We start from the raw sequence: 19,973 nt of genomic DNA, 5'->3' as shown, positions 1-19,973 counted from the left end.
AGAGGGAGAGAGAGAGAGAGAGGCAGAGACACAGGCAGAGGGAGAAGCAGGCTCCATGCAGGGAGCCTGACATGAGACTCGATCCCGGGACTCCAGGATCACACCCTGGGCTGAAGCTGAAGGTGGCACTAAACCGCTGAGCCACCCGGGCTTCCCCGAAGATATTTTCCTTTAAAGATTAATTGAATAAATTGTTATTCTGGCAGCAGAAAATTGTGAGAAACAGTTGAGAAAATCAGACTATATGAACCACATAAATAATTTAAAAATTGGAAATAGTCATGTATTAATTATTTGGCAAAATATAAGTATCATTTTATCATACATTTGTTCTAACATCAGCTTGTGTTTTTCAAAGAAAATTTGGGTAAATAAGCATGAGTGAAAGAAAAAATGAACACCTGACCTTCTGAATAAACCATATGGTAAAGAAAAGGGAGTATTGGCAGTATTTAAAGCTAGAATCTTGTTTGGCTCAACTATCGAGTAACTAGGAAAACTTCTGTTTTATCATCTGTTAAGTTGAAATGTTGAGCAAGAAGTTTCTTTAGGTTCTTCATAGTTTTATTATTCAGTAAATTAATGCTATGTGACCTTTCCCTGTCAAAGTGCCCTCTCCTTTTTCACTACTGGCTCCTTCTCAATTCTTCCCTTGATGCTGACCAATTTAGCCAGTTTGTTTATCTGTGTATACTTAGGCAACCTCTATTTTCCCCTTCTCTTAGCAAGGTTATGAAATTTCTTCTCAGTTCTTGCTTTGCAGGTTTGTAAAGGAGGGGCTTAGTCAATAATATGCTGGCAAATGTTTAACAATTAGGTTTCCACCAAAAAAAAGATTGAAAATGAGGGAGAGAGAACTCTGATATGTAGCATTTACCAATTTCTGTGGTGTTAATTACTCCCACCATGTTTTATTGCAATCTATCACTGTGATATTTCTGAAGCTAGAGACTGAAGAGATAAATGGACATTAACATATCCACATACAGATACAATAGACATAGAACATGAGTAATATAAACATATAATAAAATAATTAGAAAGTGGTACATTCTGAGTATTTATTGCCCTTGTTTTTAGTACAGTTTATTTCATTGTAAATTAATAAAATTTAATTTTTAATAATGGGAGCGTTAAAAAATCAACTTGTGAAATTCCTGAAAATGTAACAATTAGTTCTTTTGAGTCGGTATGAGCTGACTGCAGCATAGCACTTGTTTCTGAAATTGAATTCAAAAGATACCCTGTCATTGGAAGATATAAAATGTTATACCTTCTAGTTATTGAGACATTGAAGGTTTAGCTAAGCTTCTGGAGGTTATGCCTCTAATTCCAGGGAAGAAAAAAGAGAATTGGTAAATTACATAATTTCGTGGCAACTATTTGCAATGATGTTTAGGCTAGATATCATTGCTGAGTATTTTAATATATAATTTTTGCAAATGTATATGTCTGCATTTGTATTTATTTTGTTCTTCAAAAGATGTTTTCATGAATTTTTTACATTTCCTTATTGTCCATATATTTTAATCCCTTGGGAAGCTTTTTAAAAAGGAAAGAGGTATAGCGAAGAGTTATAATTTCTATCAATGAAATAGAAATATTGATATGCATTTCTAAAAGTAACCAGAAACAGTCGAAAAGAATTGTATTTTTAAAGTTCCTATCAGCTATCAGGAAAGTGATTGTAATTAGGACAGTGGCCAAGATTATCAGGCTCTGTGTGATAAATTATTCGCTATCAGTGCCTAATTCAGAGGGTATTGCCTTACCTGTTATGAAAAATCTGTATAGATACAGATGGGCATTTTGAAGAACAAAACAGACCATAAAACATTCAAACTCTATTTCATATCTAAAGGTAAGAATAAAATTAACATATAATTTGCATATTGGCAGTAGGTAAAGAGAGCAATGTCGATGCAAATAAAAGGAATAATACCAATATTATCTTAAAAGTTGATTTTGGCAAAACATGGAAATGGTCCGTAGTTAGTTTGATAAAATTGATGATATATTGCCTCAAAGTTGCCTCATAAATGAAACTGAGGCATTCTCTAGTGGTTGTGCTGTTTCCAAAGAAAAAAGTAACAGATTGATGTAAGCAAAAATGTGATGAGAAGAAAAGTAGGTATGGTAACTGAGGAAAGTATTGTTGATCCGCAAAAAGCTACAGTTGGTTAATAGGACATCCCTTGCAACAAGATAAACAGGCTATTAACAAGGGTATTTCTCAATTTATAAACAAAGAAATCAAGAATGTAAAATCAGGAAGCTAAGGACAATTACCCAATTAAAGAATCATAATTCTGCCAATTTCTAAATTTAACTCAGTTTTCAGACCTTGTACCTATTGATTGAAAGGGAGACAGGATTCCTAGCAGAAAGGACATTGTAGTACCACAGCAAGTCTATGTGGTAATGATTCTGGAATTCTTACCAAAAATAATCTATGGCCAGTTGCTCAAGTAAATGATGGAAGGGACACTGATGGAAAGCACAGACACAAACATTTTTGAGGTTCTTGATCATAAGATATTATTTGTCATCAATAACCAGACACTCAGCCCTCAGTGCTGTTATAGTTGGGTTGAAAGAGGGCCAGTAGTAAATTGAATATTGGCTTAGATTTGGCTCACAGCAGGTCCCTTGCATACATGGACCCGTCAATGGTTATAACTCCAGTACTCAAATATATACTTGAAATATACTTGGTTGTTGGAAGAATAACCAAATTACATCCTTGACTCGAGGATAAAGACTCTCATGGTAGTGAAGGGCATGTGACAACCTCTTGTACTGCCCTTCCCTAAGGTAAGATGGTCAATCAAGAGTGTTATTATATCAGTGTGGGAGATATTTGCTAACCTTAATGATCTAAAGTCTGCAGGGTCGTGGTCCTCTTATCTCTCTCTTTTTATTGCATGATCTGGATCTTAGAGAGGCCAGAGAGATCCTAGAGGAGGATTTTGGACTCAAAGTCAAACTCAGTAATGCAATATTCCCCCTTGCAGCTGCTGGGCTTAGCTTTGATCAGGTATATGGTATGTGGATTATTTTCTATTCCTATCAGAAAGAAGGAGTGGTATTTGTATGGGACAGAGATAGTTTACACCTTTCACAAAATTTAATAAAATTCTATATGCAAAAAATAAGCAGACATACAATAATTCTATAGTTTTCAATTCTTGGTCTAGTGACCAGGAAGAAAGGGGAGGTAAATCCTGAAGGTTTGTATGCCCCGTGTGTTGGTGTTTCAAGGAAGAGACTTTTGTTTTTTTCAACCAAAGGTGGGGGGCAGGGAAGAGGACACTAGCTGTTAATGAGGAGGTCTAGGCCACTTTTTATAGACCCAGAGAAGTCAGGGGATTCTGGATATTTACAATTTATGAACGTGCCAATGCAAATGAACAGATGTCCTCTTCCCATGTCTCTTTCTCAAATAGAACCCTGACTTCGGCATACCAGACTTTCAGGGTTTGCAAAATTGCCTTTCTCTGGAATTCTTTCACAATTCTGCTTAAGACCTGGGCCTGATTTGCAACTTTCTTGACCCTCTCTCTGCAGGAAATGAGCCCTTTTATTAGCTATCAAGAGGGTCCTCTGATTTTCATCCTTAGCCTTTAATAGATAATTAATTATTTTCCACTTTTCACTGATTTTCACCAAATCATCTATTGCCCTTAACAGTAGCTTTCCAATTCTGTTCTGCTTAGAATTATTATCTCCCCCCAAATTATCAACAGGATGATACATTATCTTAGGCTATGCATTTTCTTCCATCACTATCCTAGTCAATCTTAGTACCAATGAAATTACTAAAAATTTCACTGTTACTGTATATAGAGACTGTCAGTGCTCTATCTCCAATCAGTAATTGTGTCCTCATTGCTAGTCAGCTAGTGGGTGATTTTACTCTAAAATTCCATTTTTTTAATGTACTTTTTTGGACCATTCTTAAACCAACCATAACTGGTGAGGATTCCTTAGGAAACAGACTCTGAGATAGAAATTTGCATGCTGAAAGTTTAGTATAAGCATTTTTGGATCCATATCTGTTAGGTAGCCAAAAAAAAAAAAAAAAAAAAAAAAGCAGGATTAAGCAGAAGGACAAATTGGGCCATAATGAATTCATATCGTAGGTCTGAGGTTATGGAGGAATCTATAGCTAGGATGGCCCTTCAAAATTGTCTTGACTTGGAGCAAGATGCCAGACTTAAACTCCTGCACAGCCAGTGATTGGATGTGAGATGTTTCTGGGAAGAATAGGAGACTTGGTTGAAATGGCTTTCTTGGACAAGGGCAATTTCTCAAAGGGAGATCTCAGATAGACTCTGTCAATTATCAACTGTCTTAGCATCTGGGACAAGAAGCTCTGAAATCTGGGAGGGAGGATTAATGCTGGGTGGCACAAGACACTGCCCACTCTAGGGAAGTAATTTTGGAAAAAGTAGTAACAAATAGGATCCTTGTCTTATGAATATATACGGTTTCAAAGGTCAGGAAGATAGCTCAGGAACAAAAGTCGAGAGACAAGAAAGGAAAAATTGTGTAAGAGGACCGGCAAGTAGGTCCATTCATTTGGTAGAACCATGATAAGACAACTGTATTGCAGTTGTGAAAATTGAGACTCTTTTTATCCATGCACAGAGGGCCTGGCTAAATAGTTTAAGACATACCGTCTGTTTCTTTTCTCATATAGAGGCTTATAACTTAGAAGGTATCTTAAGATCAGGACTGGAACAAGGGTGAGAGAAATGAATCATCTAAGGTGCAAAATTTAAGGAGGCACTCACTCTCAAACTCAACAATCTGGTGCATAAATTTGTAAATGTGACTCACTCTATTGACACCACTGAGATCACCAGCCTTTCAACCAAATGTTGCCTTGCCTTTCCTTCAAATTCTACTAGACTCTAACAATTCATCAGCTGGAACAATCATGCTTCACACTGAAGGTGGAAAGAAGATTATTACTTCTATCTAAACTACTCAGTTAATATTTCCTAGATCACATAACCTAGGGATATTGCCACCAGTAGTAATGGAACATCATCTTCTCCTCTTGTTCCCTTCTTGTGATTTCCAATAGTCATGTTAAAGGACATTCTTTGAGCTCTACTAGGCCCAGCATAGTAATGATATGTATCCTCAAGCCAATTAAGAATACCAAAAACATTTAGTATTCTGCGTGGAAATTCTGTAGTATTTTTGTGGAAATTGTGTTAAATAATACTTGGTAGAAAGCAAATTCCTTCCATGTTTTCTCCAATACCTCGTTACTTGAAGAAATGGAAACTTGAAAAGTAGGCCAGCATTTTTAGTGGTGGATTTGATCTTGATTTTCAGTTTTAGGATTTCAGTGCTTTGAATGAAGGATTTCCATGAAGAAGATGAGGAAAGATAAACAGATGAAAACATCATCAGACCACTGATTTCCAACTTTATCTACTTAATAAAATGCATGAATTAAACATATACATATATTTATAATAAAACACGGTATAAAATAAATTACAGACCTGTAGAGACAGAGTATGGATCGGGGTTAGGGTCATTGACACAAAGCAAGTCATTCTGATCCATTGCATTTACATGTAGGCTTATTACAGATATTAAAGCTCCTCTATTGCTAATTTGATCTGAAGACTCAAAATAAGCCTGTGAACAGAACATGAGCAGAAAAAATAAAGTTCAAACAGCAATCATGCTAAAGCAAACCTTATATGGTGTCAACTAACTAGGATAAACTTTGGAATATAAACATTCTTAGGTCACATGACAGGGGTCTTGGCGGTGGGTAGATAGAGGCTGAAAAGTTTTGGCACGTGGGTCTAACAACATTCCAGGGAGAAGGGGGGACTCCTGCTAACTTTATACTTCTCACACTAGTATACATATACAGGTGTGTCAGAGAGACTATATGAATCGTTAGAGTAAACATTGGCCAACTTCCTGGGGCTCTCAATTTTTAGCATACAAATTTAAGTGAACTGAGAAGTAATTTTAAACATCTTTATAGTACAACAAACACCAATATGTTTTATGGAATAAAATGCAAGATATGCATAAAATGCAAGACATGCATGAATTTATAAGATAAAATGGAGACTTCAAAGAAATTTCACACTTGCTATGGGCCAGTTAAGTTTAGATCCCAGAGCCCTGGGCACACACATCATTTTCTTTGTACTGATAGGGATAAAAACATTGGAAAAGTTGGAGAAGGTCTTCCCCAAAATAGATTTGTTTTGCAGATTCTTTCTGAATCTACTGGCCCTTGGAGGGGGGAAATTAAATTCTACCATTGGGCTTGATTGTCTAATTAGTTTGATTTCTAATAATTTCAGGCTGAGATGTTACTAGAGACTTAGCAAAAGATATGACATTTCTATCTTTTTCCCAGATTGATGGTAAAATAAATCCCAATCTTAGAGTGAGTCAACAAACCATGAATAAACCTAAAGTACCTGAGTAAAGAGGTATATCTGCTCACTCTGCCTATGAAATAGAACTAGATCGTTCAAGCTTTAGGGTAGCAGACTCAAGTCAGGCCTATAAATGAAAGGATTTTCTTTCAGTAAGAATACAAACTTCACTAAGAATTTTTTACTTTCTAAACTAGGAGGCAAAGAGAATGTTTATCTCTTTGTAATAGATAAGGTGTTAAGTCCTAGTTACAGGACAAGAATTCTGTCTAGATCACTCGATCTAGACAATACTCCTTGGCAAGTTTGGCCCATAGGTCACATCCGACCCCACTGACTGCTTTTGTATGACCCCTAAGCTGAGAGTGTGTTTTATATTTTTAAATAGCTGAAAAAAAATTCCAAAGAAAAATTATTATTTACTGACATGTGAAAATTACATGAAATTCAAATTTCAGAATTCAAGTTTTATTGGAATAAAGCCTACCCATTTGGTTATGTATTATCCATGGTTTCCTTTGTGCTACAATAAGCAGAGTTGAATAGCTATAGCCTAAAATATTTATTGTCTTTGCTTTTATAGAAAAAGTTTGTCCATTTCTGAGTTAGAGTGTTGTAAGTTAATGTATAGTCCTGGGATCAGCAGCATCCTCAGTACCACCTGGAATATTGTTGGAAATGTAGCATCTCAGGCATGATTCTATCTTTCCTAAACCAGATTTGGAATCTTAACAAATTTCACCACTGATTCTTATGCATAATAAAGTTTTAGAATCACTGGCCCAGTTCACAAAGACCTTGAAGAGGTACATATTTCTTGAAGCTCCATTCGGCTAACGAATAAAAGAGAAGAATTGAGTCTTAGGCCAGGACTACGTGAGCAAATACTCCCATGGTTGCTGAAAAATGAAAATAAACTCTGGAGGCACTTTTTGCCCAGGGAAAAGTGTTTTGATGAAACCAAAAGGATATAGCATGAACAGCAGATATTAAGGCAGAAATGATTCTGCCTTAAAAACAGGATTTTTGTCTCCCAAGAAATTCCTTCACTGGAATAGTATGCTGTGAGAGTACCCTGGATCCCAGAGTATCCAGGGACTATAGCTCTGATGAAGCTGTTCATGCTAAAAGATTGCTCTGATGAAGGTGTCTCAACTCTCAGATTTGGATGTGGACCAAAGAGAGCTCAGTATTATACTGACTCTATTATATGGATTCAGGATTATATGGACTTGAATTTTATGCTGCCACCAAATTCCTTCCTTGCTCATTTTTTTACATTGTGCTCTCCTCAACCTTAACAAACATATTCACAGACACATGCATGCACATGCACACACCTGCACGTATACACACATACACACTCACACTGCCTGTGGTTAAACAGTCATCACAATTCCTTCTGCCTTTTATATTATGTGTGGAAAGAAAAATGAAAAAAATCACCTTTATTAGCTGTAATCATAAAAAGGATAACAAAATGAGATGTGCTATTTTCTGTAACTGCAACTGTAAACATGAATGATCAGGAAAGAGCAAAACCAAGGGAGACAATTGTTATGTGCATGGACTGAGATCCATCAAAAGCAAGAAAAGGAATTTGTACACTGGGACTGGGACTCTAAGTGTACATCAGACACCACTACACATGTCTTCTGTTTGTTGCCAAGGATGAACAAGTCCATGCAGCAGGATGTATGGAACCATTTAATTCAGCAGCTCCCCGCAACCCCCAATCACACATACTCTGTGGTTAAGGTTTTTTGTAATGACAAAAGTCCCTGGTGTTTAGGATTTCTGAGTTTTCCCCAAGTTTCACTCATCCTTTAGAAACTAGTATTATCTCACTATTGATTTTTAAGTATAGACCTACTTACACACACATTCACATTGGGCACTGTGCTGAATACATAACAGATATTAGCTCATTTAATTCCTATAACATAATGCCAGGTAAGGTGGGTATCATTGCACTATAATAAGATTTAATAGCTTACTCAAGTCACATAGGTATTAGGAAAAGAGCCAGGCTGTAACACCACACTCTCTTATATTGCAAAATGGTGGGTCTCCAACCAGAGATGTCACTGAAATATCAAGAGATGCTTCACATCTGGTCTTATCATTGTTTCTAATAAACTTGTACCAAGACACAGTCAGTTTGGGAACCTCTCTAAGTGCCATAGTTGTTTTGGAGCTAACCAAAACAGAATCTTAAGATCTAATAAATAGCGGGAAATTCTTGTTGGCCTCGCTTGCATGCACTTGAGGATGACGTACATCATTTTTCCACCTTCTTCCAGACTATAAGTAATAGGCCTTCTCTTACAAAATGTATAGGTGTGTATAAGGTCAAAATAAAGACTTACTGAGTATTGGGGAAAACACACACCAAAAATAATTGATCACATACAAGGCTTACTTTGTTCCAGTTTTTCACTAACAAGACACATTATGATAAACTGTGTGGGAGATAAAAAGTGTGCATGAGCAATGATGAAAAGTTTTTTCAATACTAAATTGGGCTAAGAGTTTCAAATATCTGCTCTATGTCTTTCTTATAAAGATCAGAAATGAATGACGCCCTCTTTCACTTTTTACCTGGAATCACGAAAATTAACAAATTCATGGTTAGGGAGCCTCCATTGTCCTGCTCTCCTTAGAATTAGAACTGGGAAGACTCTTGTGTTTGTTCTTGCTTCTTGGACAGGGAATATTTGTCTTTCATAAGGCATGGTATTTTTAATAGGAGAATAAGAAAACAAAGTCATCACTAATCTGTTGAAGGTGGACTGCGTTGCCAAATATCCACCCTTTTAGAAACATGTATCAGCAGTGCCACGTCCTATAATGTGTGCTCAGGGTAACCAAGGTCACTGCAACCTGTTTCCAAATTCCATGGAATCCCTTTAAATAATGATGATACAAAATTTTAGAAAAAAAAAATCATTATCAGGATGTCAGATTGAATCACAAATCACACTTGGAGGGGCCCTGATTATCCTATTAGATAAAAATCTGTCATCTCCTTGAAGGCATGGAATGGACAAATACAAATTGTGTTTCAGCTTCCTCATAAAACTATTGTGAAGATTGAATGAGACAATAGAAATAAAACATTTAGAATGTCTGGCACACAGTAAATGCTCAGTAAATATTAGTAAAGGTTTAATAATTATTAGTTATATTCAAAGACTCACTTCATTTTGGTCAATAGCTTTTCATCAATTATTAATGACTTTCACTATTATACGGTAGCTTTAGAAAGTGGTAATTAGGCTTCTGTACGCTGACTAACATGGAAATGACAGGCAAATATATTCATACCACTCAGATGTGAAAGTCAAGCCCCCTCATGGGGCCTTTCATGGGACACCTACCCTGAGGGCACAGAGTCAGTTTGAATGTCCTTCCCTCCCAGTGGGAGTCCCATTTCTAGGACACAGTGGCCTGTCATCTCTTTCAGAGGAGCCACAACAGGAAGCCTGATTTGGGCTTAATGAACAGCCTTTGGGGAATTTCACATAAGTGGTCATTAATGCTTTGCATATTTGCAAGGTGAATCCATCCCATCCTTCAGTAGGACTTCCCCACAAGAGCCCCTGTGTTCATTCATCCATCTCGCGGTACAAAAGGTGAAGGGAGAATGTAGGGCTATTGTGCAGCATGCAGAGGGTCAAAGAGATAGATATTCAGAAGTCAGATTGGATTATGGGCTAGATGTTGATTATAGTGTTTGATTGGGGCGGGAGGCAGGAGGAGGGATGATAGGTATGAGCTTGTGACAACTTCCTTGATTAACATACATTTATATATTCATATTTCAGAAAAAGAATTCTAGAGGACAGTACTCTGCCTTCAGTTTATTCCCTCATGTATATTTGTTGTATTTAACAGCATCTTTCTTGGTCATAATGCTCCCAAATCCTTCAGGCATCACATATGTTATTCCTGAACACCATTGCATCCAGGCTTGCAAATATTTTTGCATAAAAGTCTGTAATATAGTCTCTGGTGATGTTCAAAAATTTGTTTCAATGGTTGTGCCCCCTTCCTCATGTCTTATCTTGTATATTTTTGTTTTCTTCCTTTATTTTAAGAAGGGTAACTAGTGGTTTGTCTATTTTGTGAATTATTTTTAAAAAACAGGATTTTGATTTATTCGTTGGATCTGTTTCTCTATTCCCTTCCTTAATTTCTCCTTTCATTTTTATTCTTTCCTTCCTTGTGTTTTCTCTGTGCTTGGTTTGTTGTTCTTTTTCCATTGTTTTGAACTGGGAATTTATGTCAGTTGTCATAATTCTTTCATTTTTACTGATAAAAGGGTTTAATGCTATGAATTTTCCTCTGATCTCTGCTCTGAATGCATTCCATATGTTTGGGTGCATAGTATTTTCATTGCCATTCTTTTTCATAAAAAGTCACAATTTCAGTTTGCATGCCCCCTTTTCTCTAAAGACTTGATTCATAGAAAGCTTTAAAATTTTCCAGGTGGCAGGGCATTTGGTTTTGTGTTTCATTGTTGATAATGTCTAGCTTTATTTCATAGCTATCAGAGTGTTGTTTATATTTCTACTTTATGGAAATTTCCAACATTTTCTCTATAACTCAGTTTATGACCTGTTTCGGTCCACGTGCCATGGGTGCTTAAGAAAGAATATATTTGCTTTATTGGGGTGTAAAGTTTAATATATATTTATAAGGTCTGTCTCATTGATTATATTTCTAAAACTCTCTGTATCTTGCTTTATTGTGTCTACTTTTTCTAGAGTGATGTGCAAGTGTATCTTATGATTAGTGTTTCTATCTGGGTCTTGGTATGTCCTATGCTTTTTGTTTCACAAAGGTGGTCATTGTGTTCTTTGTTGCATAAATATCCATATACATTATATCTTGACTATTAAGTGGCTTTTGACATTTAAAAGTGTTCTTTTTCACATTTAATGGTTTGGGTTTTGGATTCTAGATTTCTTTGTTAAAGATTTTATTTATTTATTTGAGAAAGAGATTACAGAGAGAAAGTGAGAGGGAGAAGCAGATTCTGTTATTGAGTAGGGAGCCTGCTCGAGTCTCTATCCCAAGACCCTGATATCATGACCTGAGCCAAAGACAGACATTCAACCAACTGAGCCACCCAAGAGTCCTGAACTCTAGATTTTTTGATATCATGATTGCTATTACTGCTCTCGCTGCTTCCACTTCCTTTGTACACCTCTGTCTACTCCTTCATTTTCAGTGTTTCTGAGATTCTTGACCTTAGGCTCTCTTTCGTGGTGCCTATAGTAGGGTCTTGTTTTGGGAACTGAATAGGACTGAATATGTATCTTTTATTAGATCATTTGAGTCCAGCCATATTCATCAAAATGACTGATATGTTTGATTTCAACCCTACCATAATTTACTGGGTTTCTTTCTTTGCGGGATATATATTTTTATTCTATTACTTATAAGATTTTTAAATTGTATTTAGGAAGGTTTGTATTTTTATTCTAGTGGTAACTTTTGTATTTCTACTTTTTTTAAAGTTCTTAGACTCCTATTTTCTGATTAATATTTTTCTGTATGAAAAAATTCCCATCTAGAACCTATACAACAAGGAGCTTATTCTATTTTTTGTTTGTTTGTTTCTCTCCCATCTTTTCCCATTATTAAATGCACTATTTCTACTTTGTCACAACATTCAAGATTTTTACAATAATATATAACATTTTTCACAACATACTACATTTGTGCATTAATTTTCAACATCATCATGTTTTGTCTTATTTGGGGGGAAATCTTAGGAGGAAGCTACTGGACTTTGGGTTAGTTACCTGGAAGTCTCTGCCTTCATATATTGAAAATGGCTTACATCTCTTGCTACTTTAAGGCTGGGGCTAGTCAAAGCTTGTTATGAGCCCTGCGATTCTGGCAATTCCTGGGATTCTAGTGGTTTTCCTATACCTTGACCTTGTAAACAAACTCTTTATGAAACTTTCCCCAGATTACCTCTTTGACTATGCTGAATAAGGTGACAAAGTCCACCATTAATATGTTTTTACTCATTTCTCCTAGCATGTTCTGGTGTAATGTCTAGGAGTTTGTGTTATACTATTTGGAGTATAAATATTTATATTGGTTATATTTTTGTTGTGAATTTTACTCTTTAGGAGTTAAAAGTGATTTTTCTACCTTTTGGGGGATTTTTGGTCACAGCTTAAACCTGTATGATATTAAGATCATGACCTTTTGTTCTCTTTTTCTTAGAGTTTTTCTAGAGGGTTTTTGTCAATTTTTAAATTTTCAATATTTTGGAATTCCTTTTATATGTGTGTGTATGTATGTGGTGGTGGTTTCTCTATATCATGGATTTAATGGGGGTGAGATTTTGCTTTGTGATCATTTGATCACATTTTATGAGGTGAGTTTAACCAATTTGAATTTATTGATATGATATACATTTATGGGCTTAATATCTATCTCTAGATAGCCCATTTATGTAGTTTTCTGTGCTACTTTTCCTTTTTAGAAATATTTATTTATTTGTGGAGAGAGAGAGAGAGAGAGAGAACCCAGGGGTAGGGGCAGAGGGAGAGGGAGGGAGAGAAACTCAAGCAGACAATGGGGAACCCGACTTGGGGCTCAATCCTACAACCATGGGATCACTCACCACCAAGCCAAAACCAAGAGTCCAACATTCTACTGACTGTGACACCCAGAAGCCCATCTGTGTTACTTTAAAAAATGTGTTAATTAGATATTTAAGAAAAGTTGGATCTTTTTTCTTATTATCTTTATATTAGCCTCAAAGTATTAGCATATTAAAAGTTCACTATGGGCATCTCTCCTTCTCATCTGCAGATTGCTCTAATTTTGTTTTCTTGATTAGCATCTACTTTTATATATATATATATATGTATATATATATATATATATATTTGTTTTTGTTTTTTAATTTATGATAGTCACACAGAGAGAGAGAGGCAGAGACATAGACAGAGGGAGAAGCAGGCTCCATGCACCAGGAGCCTGATGTGGGATTCGATCCCGGGTCTCCAGGATCGCGCCCTGGGCCAAAGGCAGGCGCTAAACCGCTGCGCCACCCAGGGATCCCTACTTTTATATTTTAAACAAGCTTTTTACTTGGATAAGCTTTTACCTTTTGCATCGATAAGATTCTGTCTCCCCACTACTTATCCTTTTCTTTTTTCAATTTATGTTGTTGTGTAATTTCGATATTCTCATGCATATAGCTTTGTTTTTTGTCCCATCACCTCATTCTCAGATTTGTTTGAGTCGTAGGTCCACAGTTAACTACAGGCATTACACAGGGCCAATATTTCTGCTGTAGCCTTCTTAGTGATGTTTCAACTAATTATGTTCTTGAAGTAGAATCCTTAAGTTCACAGCAGACAATCTTTCCTGAATTCTTGCATGTTAAAAACCATTTGTCTCTTGATGTTATAATTGATTGAAATTTGATCTAGATATAAAATCCTTAGGTTACTTTCTATCTTCAAGGAATTTGTAGGTGTGGCCCTACTGTCTTCTTATATGGATAGTGGCTGTGGAGAACTCATGGGCCACTTTACTTGTTTCTTTGTTTCCCCCTGTTAGAAGTTTATGGCTTATTTCTCATGATATGGATTATTTTTCCATATTTTAAGTCTAGTGCCTTTACCTTGCTGTGTTTCAAACTTGATCATTCTGATGATTCCCTGGCATAGGTTGTACTTTTTAATAAGTAGAAATAATGATTTTTAAATTAAATTAAATGACAGTTTTCTTTAAGTTACATATTTCAATATTTGATTTTTATGTTTTTTTTGTTTTTTTTTTATTTTTCTTTTAAGGACTGTGAATATGTGTAGGTTGAATCTCCATCTACTGCCTTTTTTTCCTTTTAAGTTATTTTTCTATTTCTACTTTATTTTGCTTATATCTTTCATGTCTTTGTCCTATAGATGTTCTTATATTCTGTGTTCCTTTCTATTATTACCTACATTTCTGTGGCTTTTTAAATTCTATTTATTAAGCTATCTTGCCTCATGATCTCTATCCCCCTACTCTTGCCCCATACTTTCCTTAATGTATTATTATTATTACTACTTTATTATTTGTTTCAAAATAGAGTTGGACATAGTATCTTTCTTCATTGATGGTGAGATGTTTGGTTTTCCCTTTTATTTACACCTGGCCACTACTTTTTGGGTAGTTATCGTTCCCCTATTTTCCTTGTCATGTCTTTCTGTCAGTCTTGGCTTGTTTCTCTTTCTTACCTTTACTGAAGGAAGTGAATTTATTCTGTGTCAGATATTTTCAAGGGGCTCTTGTGGCAGTTGAGAGTTGAGAGTCTTTCTCAGGTTCAGTTGGGATTTTTCATAAAGTCTAGGTTTTTGTATGTGAGTCTCTGTGATAGACAATTCTCCCAGCTAACAGAGACAGGCAACTGTATTTTTTTGTATTGTTAAGTGATCTCTTTTCTTCTGTGCCAAATTATTTTATAAGATCATGACTTGTTTGTATGATTATCGGTTTAATATAATCGTCTCTGTTTTCTGATTATCCTGCACCAGCCAGCACAGCAAACTATACTAAATCCTTTATCTAACTAGCACTTTCAAAATCCTAATGATTATCTACTACGTATATTATTATTATAGTTATTACCTATATGTAATAATGCTAGTTATTATCTATTAAATTAATATATGGATAAACTCACTTTCCTGAAGGAGTTTATAATCAATCTTGTGCTATGGTACATATAAAGACGAGTAAAACATGAATGTTTTGAAACATCTAAAAAAATGAAATAGAATGAAACCTGTAGCAGGATGACACAGAAGTAAGGATCTCCTTATTATCCCGTGCTCAGAAGAGGAGAAATGAGATCATATTCAAGCCCTTGAATAATGAAACAAACAAAAAACCCTGTCACTCTTTGCTTCGTGTTTAGTGATGTTACATAACATCAATATCATATGCCATTTTCAGGTTAATATTTTATAATTAATGCTCATTTAGATTTAGCAATAAATTTTATTGATTTCTTTGCTCACTACTGTTGCTTAAATTCCATTATTTTCTCTAGGATTCATCTATTTTATTTGTTAGAATGTATGCTCATAATTCTTTCAGACTTGAATTATGGATACTAAAATTTCCATTGTCCAAAAAAAATCTGAAAATGTCTATATTTTGCCCTAAAAATTAATAATAGTGTTCAACATAATTTTCTCTAAGAATCTGGTGGAAAATGGACTTCATACATCCAGTGTTACTGATGAGACTCTGAGGTCAAGCTATGTTGCTTTGTTTGAAATCTCATTTATATTCTTTCTTTCTCTTAGGACACCCTAAGGGCCTTCTGTTTATTGGAGTTTTAGAATTTCACAATATTTCTATCTGCAGTCTTTTCTTTGTTTTTGTTTTGGTCACACAATATTTGGTGGGCTCTTTCAATCTGGAAAATGATCTTTTTTCAGTCCTGAAAAATTTTAAAAAATGTTGTCTTTGCCTATTTCTCCTCCATTTTCCTTTTATCTTTTTCTAGAACAGTACTGAACATATATCCGAATGTCTTTGCATGTGCTCTCATGTGTTGGTCCTATATACTCCATCAGACTTAGGAAAATTCCTCAATTACACCTCACTGCAAAATAAAATAAAATAAAATAAAATAAAAATCACTTTTTATCATGTGAATAGTCCATTCAACTTTCATTTTCACATTTTTCTTCAAGAATTAAATTTTCATTTTCCAAGTTTTCAAATTGATTGAAAAAATCATAATATCCTCTTGTGTTTCTCAGAGGATATGTATAATATCTCCTTTACTATCTTGTTTGTTTATGCACTATTTCTGTGAGTATATGTTCTTCCACTTGCTGTGTTTCCTGCCTTTCTTTCATGATGTGGTTCTCCCAAAGTTATGCTTGGTTGCATATTTAATTCTGTCTTAGGGTCCACTGTTACCTTTCTGGTGATGCTGTGTCTGTTTGCATGGACTTTGTGGGGTATGGGCCAGGTCATAGCACTGCAGTTTACACTGATGTCTGGGTAGAATTACAGTAAAGGAAAGGTGGTCTAGGTGTGGGGTCATCCTATTCACCCAGAGTTTTAGCAGTCATTCAGTCATTATCTTGCTTTGTGTCCCAGGAGCTCATATTTATTATGGTTGTCTGGGTCTAGGCACCACTGCTGTTCACAATCTGGCCAGAGGTTTGGAGGTGAGGAGAGATGCAGAAGTTCTGAACTATGCCACCCTACCAAATTCCTCTGCAATTGTTTTTGTCCCAGTCTGATTCTGACACCAGTTTTTGAGCTGCTTTGATTTTTTGTAGAAATCTGTAGTATGGCTCAGGTTGCTTTCCATATTTTCGATATTATTCATGGTTCCTCATCCAATGGAGTTGGCCTTCCAGTATAGTGTGGATTCATTTTCTAATGATACTATTGAATTGGTGATGGAAAGGGAGGCTGTGTTGTTGTTGCCATCTGCCCTCTTGAATTTGCAGAGGAGGAATTACAGCTGACTCTCTATATACTGACATGGAGAGATCTCTAAAACTTTCTTGTTCGTATCACGTGTTGAAATAATGATTCCTTCTAATTGTCAGCTAGGAACAACCATCAACCCTTGAAAAGTTGATGTTTCAATCCTACAACCTAAAGTGGCTGCTTGGCTATAAATGTTGTAATTTATTACTGAATCTACCTGGAAGACAATTAGAGCATCCAGGAAGCATGCTCTTCTAGAACAACAATCTTCCCTCCTTCTTATTTCAATCTTCAACTACTAACACAACTCTTTTTTTGAATGACCATGTTACAAGTAATGAGTATAAAATGTGCCTTAAATCCCCTGTCCTTTAGAGCTCATCTCCTTCAATAAAGCTTTCTTGAACCCATCAGCTTATTTTAATTCCTACATTCTCCTGGAAAGGTTTCAAAGTCAAGGATGGGGATGCTTGTAGGGGAACAAAATGTCATCACATTTGTTGATTGAGACTTTCCAGCTGGCAATCCACTTGGAGGTTTTGCTTCTTAAATATGACATTGGCACACAAGAGTACAGATTCTGTTAGGAATATTGTCAAAGCAGCATTCAGTGGGGAAAATGTTTGCATTTACTACTTCAGCAATATCTCCAGAAGCAGGAGCACCAAACCCCACTTGTTGCATCCATTTGGCTGTCTTTACCCCATCAGTCCTGTTAATGTCTTACCTAACCTATTCCTTGAATATCTGCCATGACTCTTGGGAACCTATTTCTCTGCTCTGTCATTCTTACTGCTATAAACTTTTCTTATTATCTGGTCCAAGCTGCTTTTTCCTTAGCTCCAGGCCCCTGCACCTACTCCTACCATCATCTGAGACTGTGAATAATTTCAACCTTCATTTATAATGCTACCTTGAAGGTATTTGCAGTCTGTGATCATGTCCCTCTTGAGATTTCCATTTCTACATCTCCAGCTTTCCCCAAACTCTCTTGCTAGTTTGTGGAGATTTGTTTTCATTCTTTATGTATTTCTCTAGGTTTCTTACTTGCTTCCAAAGAAAGTCAAATATTGCCGATGTTCCAGGTGCTGTGACATGCAGGAGGGGAGGCATGCAACTATTATCTCTCCTCTCTGTGTGTGTCCTCTTTAGAGTAGAGCCTCAGAACTGATAATGGTGCCTCACATAAAAATAAGCATAATCCCAGTCAACTAACCCTGTTAATAAATCAGAGAAACCCGCCATTCACCGGCTGCTTCCACTGCTCCCAGGGTCTCTGTGATATAATAGGGCATAATTCACTCCTCACAAACACTTAATACTGCATTTCCGCCATTTACAATCTGATAATATTCAAATACTATTGCTGTATTATGCAGCTCACAATTGCAGATGCGATTCCATAACAGCCTCACACTTTGGCATGCATTATGTAAGTTGGTATAAAATTGCCTGTCTTAAAACTCTTCTTCAATTGCAACCCAATATCATCGTTTCACACACAGAGCTTCGGGAACATTAAAAATTTAGCTTCTTCCCTATTTAGCAAGTTCTGCAAAAGGGAGTAAAACAGACAAACAGATGTTCCCTCTTCTGAGTCCCCAGGAGGTCTGAGGCAGAGTAGAGAGACCCTGAAATGCACACAACAGCAATGACACTGAAGATACATTTATTCAGATTTTAAAAAAGAGAGAATGAGAAATAGAGAAACCTTTTACCGTGTCCTCTGGAAAAGTAGGAATACTCTACATTACACTGGTGAATGCTGTTCTAACCTAGAGGGATCTTCCAGGCTATCACCTTATGAAACTGAACTTGCCTATCTTACAATTACTAACCGATCCCCTACATGGGTTTCTGAAAGGGAAGTGATGTGTGAATTCTGTTATTACTAATCATAGACATTAGTAGCTCAGAGACTAGAGTGTCAAAAAAAACCCACCCGCATCCCTTCCCACAATCTGCCCTGATGACAAACCCTTTAACAGGCATGAAAATTTTCCATTCCAGAACTCAGATTACGTGACTAAACATGAACACACCCTCAGGGAAGGTGGCATGGGGAATCTCATTCATCTTAAGTGGTGAAAGACAGATGTAAAACATTTTCTAATTGGAAGTTTTGATGGAAGAAGGTAGAAACCAAGGCTTCCACTCTGAAGTTAGGAAGATGGAAAAGGCAGCAATAAAGGCATAAAGTACCATGTGGTAAAGGGAAGATATTTTTTTAATAAGACATTGTCCTAGCAAGAAGGCTGTATGAGGAAGGACTCAGTACATGGAATCATTAGCCCTGACTCTTTCTCCAAGGAGATACAGGAGTCTGGCCAAGTCATCTAAACCATTGGCCTTCAGTTTTCTTTATTGGTAACCTAGGCTTTGGACGACAGGCTTGCCCAGCCCTGACACACTAGGATGACTTTGCTGATGAGCAGACCAGAATATATTACAACCTTTAATGTCTTCAGGCTTAGATCAATGAGAACTTAAAAAGGAAAATTGTGAAGGTAACATAGGGAGATAACACATATAGACAGATGGTTTGCCAATTAGTCATTAAGATTTTTTTTTTCTTTTTTCTCCCCTCTTGCTTTGCTGTCCTCTGCCTTTGAAGACGACTGTGCTAATGCAGCCGACTCTCCACGTGTGGGTGTGGCTGAGAAGATGAAAGAGTCTAGAGGCCGCATTTCCTTTCCTTCGTGGACTTGGTGAGGAGGATCTGTCTTTTGTGCTCCCACTTTGATTTATGTTTCTGGTTATTCTGAGACCAGTTAATCCTTAGTGACAGCAGCTGACCACTACCACAAAACTTCAGAGAAAGACGCCCAGCTACCGTTTCTGGGAGGAGGGATTTCTCTGACAGTTGGGGAATGATTACCTTTGTGGGATTGCAGCTGCAAGAGAGACAGGGGGAGAAGCCTGGTGCTGCATTCTGATGGCTTCTCTGAAGACCAAGTGAGGGCAGGGGAGTTGAACACTTTGAAGTGAAATCAAACCAAAAACACAACAGACTGAAAAAAAAGTGGGGTGAAAGATTTATTATTTTTTAAAATTTTGTCTGAT

General features: G+C 36.4%; 1 long non-coding RNA gene across 2 annotated transcripts in view; it reads left to right on the top strand.

Annotated features, from left to right (window-relative positions):
- Positions 1 to 19,973, top strand: part of LOC140635179 (uncharacterized) — a 312,797-nt gene that overhangs the window by 228,418 nt on the left and 64,406 nt on the right. For both annotated transcript variants that reach the window (XR_012032517.1, XR_012032518.1), the window contains exon 3: positions 19,525 to 19,618. This is a non-coding gene — a long non-coding RNA (uncharacterized lncRNA). The remainder of the gene's footprint in view (positions 1 to 19,524; positions 19,619 to 19,973) is intronic.

This window comes from Canis lupus, chromosome 6 (assembly GCF_048164855.1).
Source record: "Canis lupus baileyi chromosome 6, mCanLup2.hap1, whole genome shotgun sequence".
Taxonomy (NCBI): Eukaryota; Metazoa; Chordata; class Mammalia; order Carnivora; family Canidae; genus Canis; species Canis lupus.
Note: the sequence above shows the minus strand (reverse complement) of the source record. Positions and strands in the feature narration are given on the sequence as shown.